This window comes from Rhagoletis pomonella, unplaced genomic scaffold, assembly GCF_013731165.1.
Source record: "Rhagoletis pomonella isolate Grant_MI unplaced genomic scaffold, Rhpom_1.0 Rhpom_scaffold_00013, whole genome shotgun sequence".
Classification (NCBI taxonomy): domain Eukaryota; kingdom Metazoa; phylum Arthropoda; class Insecta; order Diptera; family Tephritidae; genus Rhagoletis; species Rhagoletis pomonella.
The window spans coordinates 5219029-5227888 of record NW_023458567.1 but is presented as its reverse complement, the minus strand read 5'-3'; the positions used below and the strand labels follow the sequence as shown (position 1 = coordinate 5227888).

Sequence of the window (8860 nt, the reverse complement as noted above, 5' to 3'; positions counted from 1 at the left end):
TGACTACTCAGCGCGCACAATTCATTTCATTTCAATACAATTCAATTCAATTTCAATACATTTGCTTTTTTTTTAGTAATTTCTTACCTTTACTCGGTGCGCTCGCTATATCGGCTGCTCCCCCTTCTATAGCGTCGGTCGTATCTAGGCTTTTGGACAGGGTTGCCACTGACGAAAAAAAAATACTTACGATCCTTGAAAAAAATCTACCAAACCTGGAAAATATCTACCAATCACTGTTTTAGTTATTTTAATAAAAACTATACATAGTTTTGTTATATCTTTTTTTTAGTTATTTCAATAAAAAATAATTTTTTTTTTAATGCACTTTTTAAAGTGATGAAACAAAAGACAACAACGAAACTTCAATAATATAGTGTTTTTTTTTTATATTCACAATTAGGGAGTTCACAAGGTGGTGTATACTGTCGTACTGTTGTATGTCATAAACTTTAAACGGCTAAAACTATATTTAAGGAAATCTCAAGCTAACATACAAGTTTTATTATGAAATTTCACACAATAAGAAAATAGTTGGTGCTGATTTCAAGTCCTCTAAACATTTATTTAGCCGTTAAAAACTTTACAACATACAACAATACGACAAGTACGACACCTTGTGAACCACCCAAATGTTTTTCAAGTAAATTTTTTTTGCTTAACCAAGCGTATAAGTATAGAAAATTAAAAAAATGTTCATCTAAATATCGAACATTTTACTCGGAATTTGTAGAACATTTTTGGGTATGCCCATAGAATTTTAGTATACCCAAAAATGTGTAGCTAAAAATTCCTGTTGAGTTTTAATTTTTTTTTGCGTACAATCACAATGTATGTATAGTTACATACCTGTTCATTTTTTCTTTTCATTTAAAGAATCGTTTAAAATATTTAGGCCATTAAAAACTCCTGAGGATTCCAGTAAAATGAGTTTTGAATGGAGCACGATATGCTCGCCCTAAATTGATATGTATGTATATACATATGTTTATATATAAATGTTACAGGAACATTTCTGCATAAAAAAAAATATAAAAAAATAAAAATGTCGCTTACATCGTCTTGGCGGTTAGGGCTCGCTATAAAGATAACTACAAAAAATAAAACGGGGACGGAAAGTTCTATTTGTTTTACCAACAAAATACTTTAATAAAAATTTACCAAAATGACAAAAAAAAAATACCTTTTTACCAGCCCTATTTTCAACAAATTTTGGAAACAATTTACCAAAGTGGCAACCCTGCTTTTGTTGTACAGCGGTTGGTTGGTGGCTGTGGGGCGGCGGTGGCGACGCCGACATAGACTGAGACTGGTAAGGCATTAAGCCAAGTGTATAAAATCTTTAGGTTGCTCGCTGCTCTCTATCGTAGTTGGTTGATGAGAGTGAGAATAAGCGTGCCGCATAGTCACTGAAAATCTTCCCCTCCACATTATTGCCTTATGTTTAACTTATTTTTTTACACTTTTCGTATTAATTTAATTTGCCTCATCTTCTTCGCTAGGGCAGCAACTGTTGCGTGCGTTGATCTTTAATTGAAAGAGAGCTGTGAGTAATGAGAGTCGAACAACTACTTAAGCGCTCACTCAATCAGTGATGGCTTTTAATGCTGCAGACTGCAGTTGACCAGCTTCTTTTCAGGCATTTACGTATATGTTTGTATATTTATGTATACTACATGAATACTCGCATTCATACATACTTATTAATATTATTACAAACGGGAGTACGAAATTAATCGCTTAATTGAACAAGCATTTACAAATTAATCAAAGGCTTCAAGAACGTTTTAAGGCATGGCGAGAAGAGTTCAAAAATAAAATGTGTGCATGTTAACGATATTGGTATAGGGGTCAAAAGAATTTTAACTGCATTCTAAGCCAAAATTACTGTTGAATGCTCGCTGCACCAACTCAGCAGACCATAGGTGGCCAAAAGAGACTTCCCTTATTTGTGTTGGTTGAGAAACCCTAACGAGTATAATGTGGCTTCTAATATAATTTTAGAGATCCTAAATATGCTTGATAAATATGTTTATGCACATCTGCAGTTTTGAATATGCGTTTTAGAACGCAGCATTCAGATACCGCCCCGATTATTTTCAAGGATATCATCAGCGAGGTTTTCATTTTTTGCAGACTGTAAACAATTTCTACCGCATTTTTCACAGCCCCAATTTAAATATTTATCCAGCGCTTACTCTAGTTGACACTAAATTCTAAAATTAGCGACTGCATACTTTCCCTGATGAATGCCTTTGAATTCGCGCACATCCGGTATCTACCATATGTAGGCCTAACCCTAAAACTATGCAATGAAAAGTGGCAACTGCTGCTGGTGGTACGGATGCAGAGTTCAGTTAATTCATGCGTACTATTTTTTATTTTAAACATATGAATGTACATTAGACTGCATCGCTCCCCATACAAAGAAAAATCGGTACTATTTTTTCATTAGAATTATAAAATCTAATATATTTTAAGACGTCCACCAAAATATTTCCGAAAAATATTAAGATTTAAGTGAGCTGGACCGATTTGAAAATAACTCCAAAAATGGAGTTTTTCATGAATAAAAATAGTTTCTTAAAGATTTTTTTTTGAAAAAATCCCCTCAAATGACAAAACGGTTTAAGCTTAAAAAATTTGCATGCAAATACTAAAAAAAAAAAAAATTTAAACGGAATCGTAATGTTGAGATTTTTGATGCTGTTTTTTTAACTTTTTTAAAAGATTGGTATAAGAAAAACTTGAGTAACTGAACCTAAGCTCTTCCGATTTAGACTTAAGAGGTGTCATTGGAAAGATATTTTCTCACCCTTTTTATTTCTTTGATAATAAACTCATTAAAAGGATAAAAGAGAAAGGTAGGATGAACGAACGTCATTCAAAGTTGAATTAAGATGTGTTGGTATTTGAAAAAAAAAAAAAGGGACACTAATGACTTTTCTTTTGGACAGAAATAAAAACAGTGTGAAAATACCTTTCAATCGAGATTCCATAAGTCTAAATAAGAATAGTTTTGGCCCAGTTATTCAAGTTTTTTGTAAATCAATCTTTGAAAAAAGTTAAAAAAACAGCATCAAAAATCTCATTCTTGCGATTCCGTTGAAAAGATTTGTAAATATTTTTACGCAGATTTTTTAAGCTTAATCTGTTTTGTCATCTGAGGGGACTTTTTTCAAAAAGTTCTTTAGAAACTATTTTTATTCATAAAAAACTCTATTTTTGGAGGTATTTTCAAATCGGTCCAGCTCACTTAAATCTTAATATTTTTCCGAAATATTTTGGCGGACGTCTTAAAAAATTATACATTTTGTAATCCTAGCGGAAAAACTTTTTTTGGTGATGCAGTCTAATGTACATGCATAAGTACACACATATTGTGCTTTGCATACTTACGTTGTATTATAATTCAAACGGAAGAGCTTTACATTCATAGATTTCTTTGCAAAATCTTTGTTTTGATTTGACTTTGTTTTTTACTGGGGCATTGCTTTAATCTGTCGAGGAAAGGCGTACTACTTAACTAATATGCGGCACAACTGGGTGTATTTATTTACATATATATATATACCATCAATTGCTTCTGATTCCTTTCAAAATTTGCAAGGAAAACGTTTATATTTTTAAATATATATGTAGATACTTTCTTGTGTCCTTTTTTCTATTTTATTTTTTTTTTTATTAATTTTTAAAGCCAAATCACAAATGTTTTTAACTAAAACTTCATGCGACTCATTGCGCTTAACATCACAATCTCCACAACATGTTGCTGGTAAATGTTGCACGCGGCTATGTTGTAGATTTGGCACGCTAGTTGCATCGGTTAGTTATTGTAGGGCAACATAGGTAGATATACATATTTACGTATGTTGCATGTGCTCGCATTTATAAACATATTTTATACGTACATATGTATGCATGTATGTTTATCATTTCTATTACCATATGACTGCAATTATTATCATGTCTTTAAGCATTCTTTACCTGGGTAGACCTTTGTTTTATTGTCTTCTTGTTGCTAATTTGAGTGCTAAATCGTTTTGTCCCTGGAATGCGAGCAATTTCGTGGGCGACCTTTTATCTGGTTTTGCGCCAAGGCAACAAAACAGGTCTATATTACTACTACATAAAAAACCTTGACAATTTAAGTGCAAGTGTACCCAATTTGAATGTGACAGTGAAAATTAGGAACTTCGTAGTACAGAGGCAGTTTGCAGTTCAGAAATAAAACAGTACACATTTTAGCGAAAAAATTTTAAATCGTATTTTTTTTTTATTTGCAATTTTTTCAATGAAATATTTTACTTGATGGTAAAGATTTTGAACATTGTTTTCTTTAATGTATTTTCTTAAAAGATTATAATTTTTTTGAGCTTGAGGCCGTTTAGTTGAAAAATTATTGTGGAAAAAACAACAATAGTTTAGCTGCTATTTCGGAGATAACCACATCTGCTCATCAGACTTCTTCATCGCGGTCACCAGTACCAGTGATTTTGATACTATCGTATTTGAGAATTTGCCTTTAAAATTTTGTATAAGATAACCGAATGACAGAACTTAAAGCGAGAAATCTGTTTTATTACTTCACCGTTTTTGGCCATGGTACTGAAGTAACTATGAATATTTTTGGTATGTCTTTAAATTTCGAATTTTTTATTTTCAAAGATTTTTAAAAACTTTTTTTTTGTTTTTTTCAAAATTTTTTGTTTGTTTTTTTTTAAAGATTTTTTAGAAAGTTCGGCTTTACTTATGGCTTAAAAAAGCATGACTAAAGTTTGGATATTTTTTTCTTAACTATTTTAAAGCTCAAAGCTCTGTGTTAACTATTTTCAAAATTCGAAAAAATCTAAAGAGGTTTAACTTTCAACAACACCAAGCCATTCCTTCTGACCATCAAAAATTCCGCATAACTGGGCAGCCTTGAAAACTGAGTTTAAATTATTATCTACACTGGTTTACAGTAAAAATCTTTTATGGATGCCACTATCCAAGTTCTATTTAGAATTGCTTGGCGAATCCGAAAATCGATTAATTTATTTTTTCTTTTGATAAGCTTTCGAGACATTTTCGATTTTCCGTTATACAGCTTAAAAAAGTTTGCATTTATGTAAAAGCCTGTTTGGTTACAAAAAAATCAAGGTAATAAAGGAAATCGATGAACAAATAAAGAAGAAATTAGTGGTCAAATGAAAATGCGCAAAGATTGTTCCCAGTCGGAAAAGTAGTAATACATTACATTCGTGATAAATAATATAATGTATTTCTTATGAGTTCTCATAATATTACTGCTAACTATGCAATCAGCATTTTAATGTATGCAAAAAGTTCCAAAAATTTCATATTAAAATACATCCATTTCTCGATACTAGGTAATGCAAAATTGAATGCCCCACTGGGGAAAAAAATGCATTTTCAAATGTGAAAAGGGTTGTTTTACTGATTATTTTTTCGATTACTATATATTACATTTTCCCACTGGGTTTGTATGGAAAATATGCAGGGAAGAATGTACCCCATACGCCATGTACACCTGAGTAACACTACTACTCATATTTCATACAAAAAATCCTTACGCATCGTCATTTAACCATTTCTCCTTTCTTATTTATCCATCGACTTTCTGCAGGCTTTCATACAAAATAAGAAAAAATCGTTAAGTTTTTATTTCTCTATTAGTTTGGATTTTTTTTTATAAAAATAAAAAACAAAAAATCTGGAATTATTAAATAATTTCCCAGAAACTATCAGGTCTATCGAAAGGTGATATATGTATGTGTATACGGTTTATGGAGAATTTTGTTAGCTTCTATTTGCCGTATTTCATATTTAAATTCTTAAATTGGTTCGTAAGATATACGTCTTACTTTTCTTTTAACTGAATAACGGTAAATTGCAAATATGTACGTATATCGAAAACTTGCTCATAGGAAAAAAAATTAACTTGATTTTCAGAATCACCGAGGAATTCTACGTAGGAATTGGATAGTGGCATCCGATGAACAAAAAGAAAAAAAAAAAACAAAAAAAAATTGTGATCCAGTGTTATTAAAAGATTATGGTTTATAACCATCAAAGCATTGAACAAAATACGCCAAATTGTCTCATTACTTATTTAATTTTCATCTGCGCTCTAATTTTGTAACACCAATATGCAGCGTGATTATCCGACGCAGTGTTGCGAATATTTATTATAACACTTTGCATTTTATTGACTGATTATATTATATTAAACAAAGGCCTCAAGCACACATAGTGCGTAGGCGTAGAATATACATACATACATATGCACATAAGTATTTGTATTATGATTGACATGACAAACACTGGCGGTCGCACACAACCGCCAAAGACATATGGCTGGCGTAGGTGGGCGTGTGGTGCGAGTTTGCTACTGACATTGAGCCAATCATGTAAAATCTCAAATACTTACACATAAATTATAGCTGCTGTCATATATGTATGTACATACACATATCCCCAGGAAAAAAACTGCGTAATCGCAGAAGGGCAAATGGAATCGTGAAAAAGGATATCAATCGCTCCGCTATTATTTCTATGTAGTATGTATTGATTTAACATAGACATTTCATTGACGGTAATGTCTTGCCATTTTTCTGTTGAGAAGAAAACGCGCATAGATATTTCTCTCTGCCTTTCGAACAATGAACTAAAGGAGCCAAAGAATACCTCTTCATTTCAAGGCAACGCGTTTTAGCTCTAAATGCCTTTAGATGCGCTGCAAAAATTTGTGCTGGGTGTAAAGGCAATACATGCCATGCATACATATATGTAAGTATGTAGTATGTATATATGTAGGTAGTATGTCGGCTCACTGATGCTCACCCCAGACCAACTTTATGTGGTCATATGCCGCCTGGTTGCTTTAAAGTGTTGCTTTGATTGAGTACATGTTTTGATCGAAGTATGTACATACATATGTATGTATGTAAGTACTTATGTGGGGAACTTGTCTTCAAATGGATGTGTATGGTGAATCTAGATAAATATTTGTTACCGCAGCGCAGATTGCATTGCACACATTTCAATGCAAATATTTAATTATATAAATAGTAAATACACAGTTTCCTGCAGCTTAGGACATACACTATGCTCAATCTGCTAGATCCTGTGGATAAGAAAAATTTATATGTTCTGTTAATTTCTCGAACACTCGGCTCTAATTCATAAGAACTTTAGTTATTCGTTCACAGCAAAATAGTATGCAATGAATATATGTACGTATAATAAATTATTGGTTTCAAGGCTTCGACTCTGATCTCTAGCTAGGAATTCGTAAGACAATCAGGCAGGTTCTGCAATTCACTTCCAAATGAATTTCAATCAAAATCGCTTTGGATTTAAATTGGCAAGGGTTGAAGTTCACCCGAAAGCAAATTGTAGAACCTGCCTGTATACTATCTACTTCTCAATTGACGATATAACCATTCAGCCGATTTTTGGTTGAGTCCAAAAAGTTAATTAGAAATATGTACTTATTCACTTGGTCTATCCAATAGAAAGTTCCCTTCATAGTAGTCGATAAGTGCTGCTACCATAAATTATTGTGAACATCGTTCACTTGGCAGGCTCCCTTGATTTTACAAGAATTTACTGCATTCTTTAAACCATACGTAAGTCAACTTATTTTGGAATAGAGTTCTCCATCGTTTTCTCTCTCTCAGCCTCTTATGCTATGCGCAAAAAATACGTACCGCTTTCCTTTTCAACTCCCGATAGCGTTCCCACATATGTAGCTCTCATTACCTACGTATCTGGTCGGAGCATGTCACCAGTTGTTCTTTTATGTCTATGTACATTAGGGTGCCCATCAAAAGTGTTTTTTGGAAATTTCAAGACCTTGCCCCATAATTTTATTCGTTTTTATGGGAAATATTATTGCCTATTTTGATAGATTTTTTAAAGGTCATTTAGAGGTCGCATTTTGAGATACGCATATATTATATAAATGGGCGGTGCCACCCCTATTTTCCTAAAATTTCTTGAAAACCACTTCTTTGCTAAAGAGCGATTGAAAATATCAATTTTGAATAAATAATGATGAATACCTTAGCTACACTGCTCAAAAAATCTATAAGTCTGGTACATACAGACAATATAAATTCAAGACCATATTTAAGAAAAATTTTTATGCGATTTCATTAAATGAGCTATCAGTTTATTTAAAAATTGATTTAATTTTAGATAGTACTACATACTTTGAAATTGTGGAAATTGTCGATGATCAAAAGTTAAAAAATTAAGAGAAATATGGGTTTTTTATTTTACCCGATAAAAAATGCCAGCAAGCCAAGTGCGAAAATAGATTATTATATACCATTTACAGTAGTCATTTAAAAACTCATAAATCTACAAAATCGTATTTTCTGAGCTAAATCGACAGATCGCGACCTCTAGATGACCTTTAAAAAATCTATAAAAATAGGCAATACTATTTCTCATAAAAACAAATAAAATTAGGCGGTATTCTGTTAAATTTTATTTTTGATGTGTTAAATTTTTTTTTTAAATATAAAATATTAATAAATCTAAATTCTAGTTTGGCTGTTTTTTTACGTATATTCAGTTGTTCAAGTCCACCTTTTAATTTACAAATTCATTCGTTTTATCCACTGTACTTATCCAGTTGCACGAGACTGTATCCACGCTGCTTAACAAAAATTGCTTTTAAATCGCTTTAATGTTTACTGAGCATGAAATTTCGTTGCACTTACACGCGTACAAATGATCACATACAAGTGTTGTCAATTCCCAAAAAAAAAACGTTGCATAAGCAAAGGGCGCTAATGTTTTATTCGTTGGGTGGTAAATAATTCATGGTATTGAATGTTTTTCTAAA

The 8860-nt window shown here is 32.0% G+C and overlaps 1 long non-coding RNA gene across 1 annotated transcript in view; it reads left to right on the top strand.

The window, feature by feature from the left end:
• Positions 1-8860, top strand: part of LOC118748596 — a 165234-nt gene that overhangs the window by 15045 nt on the left and 141329 nt on the right. The gene's annotated exons all lie outside the window — the stretch shown is intronic.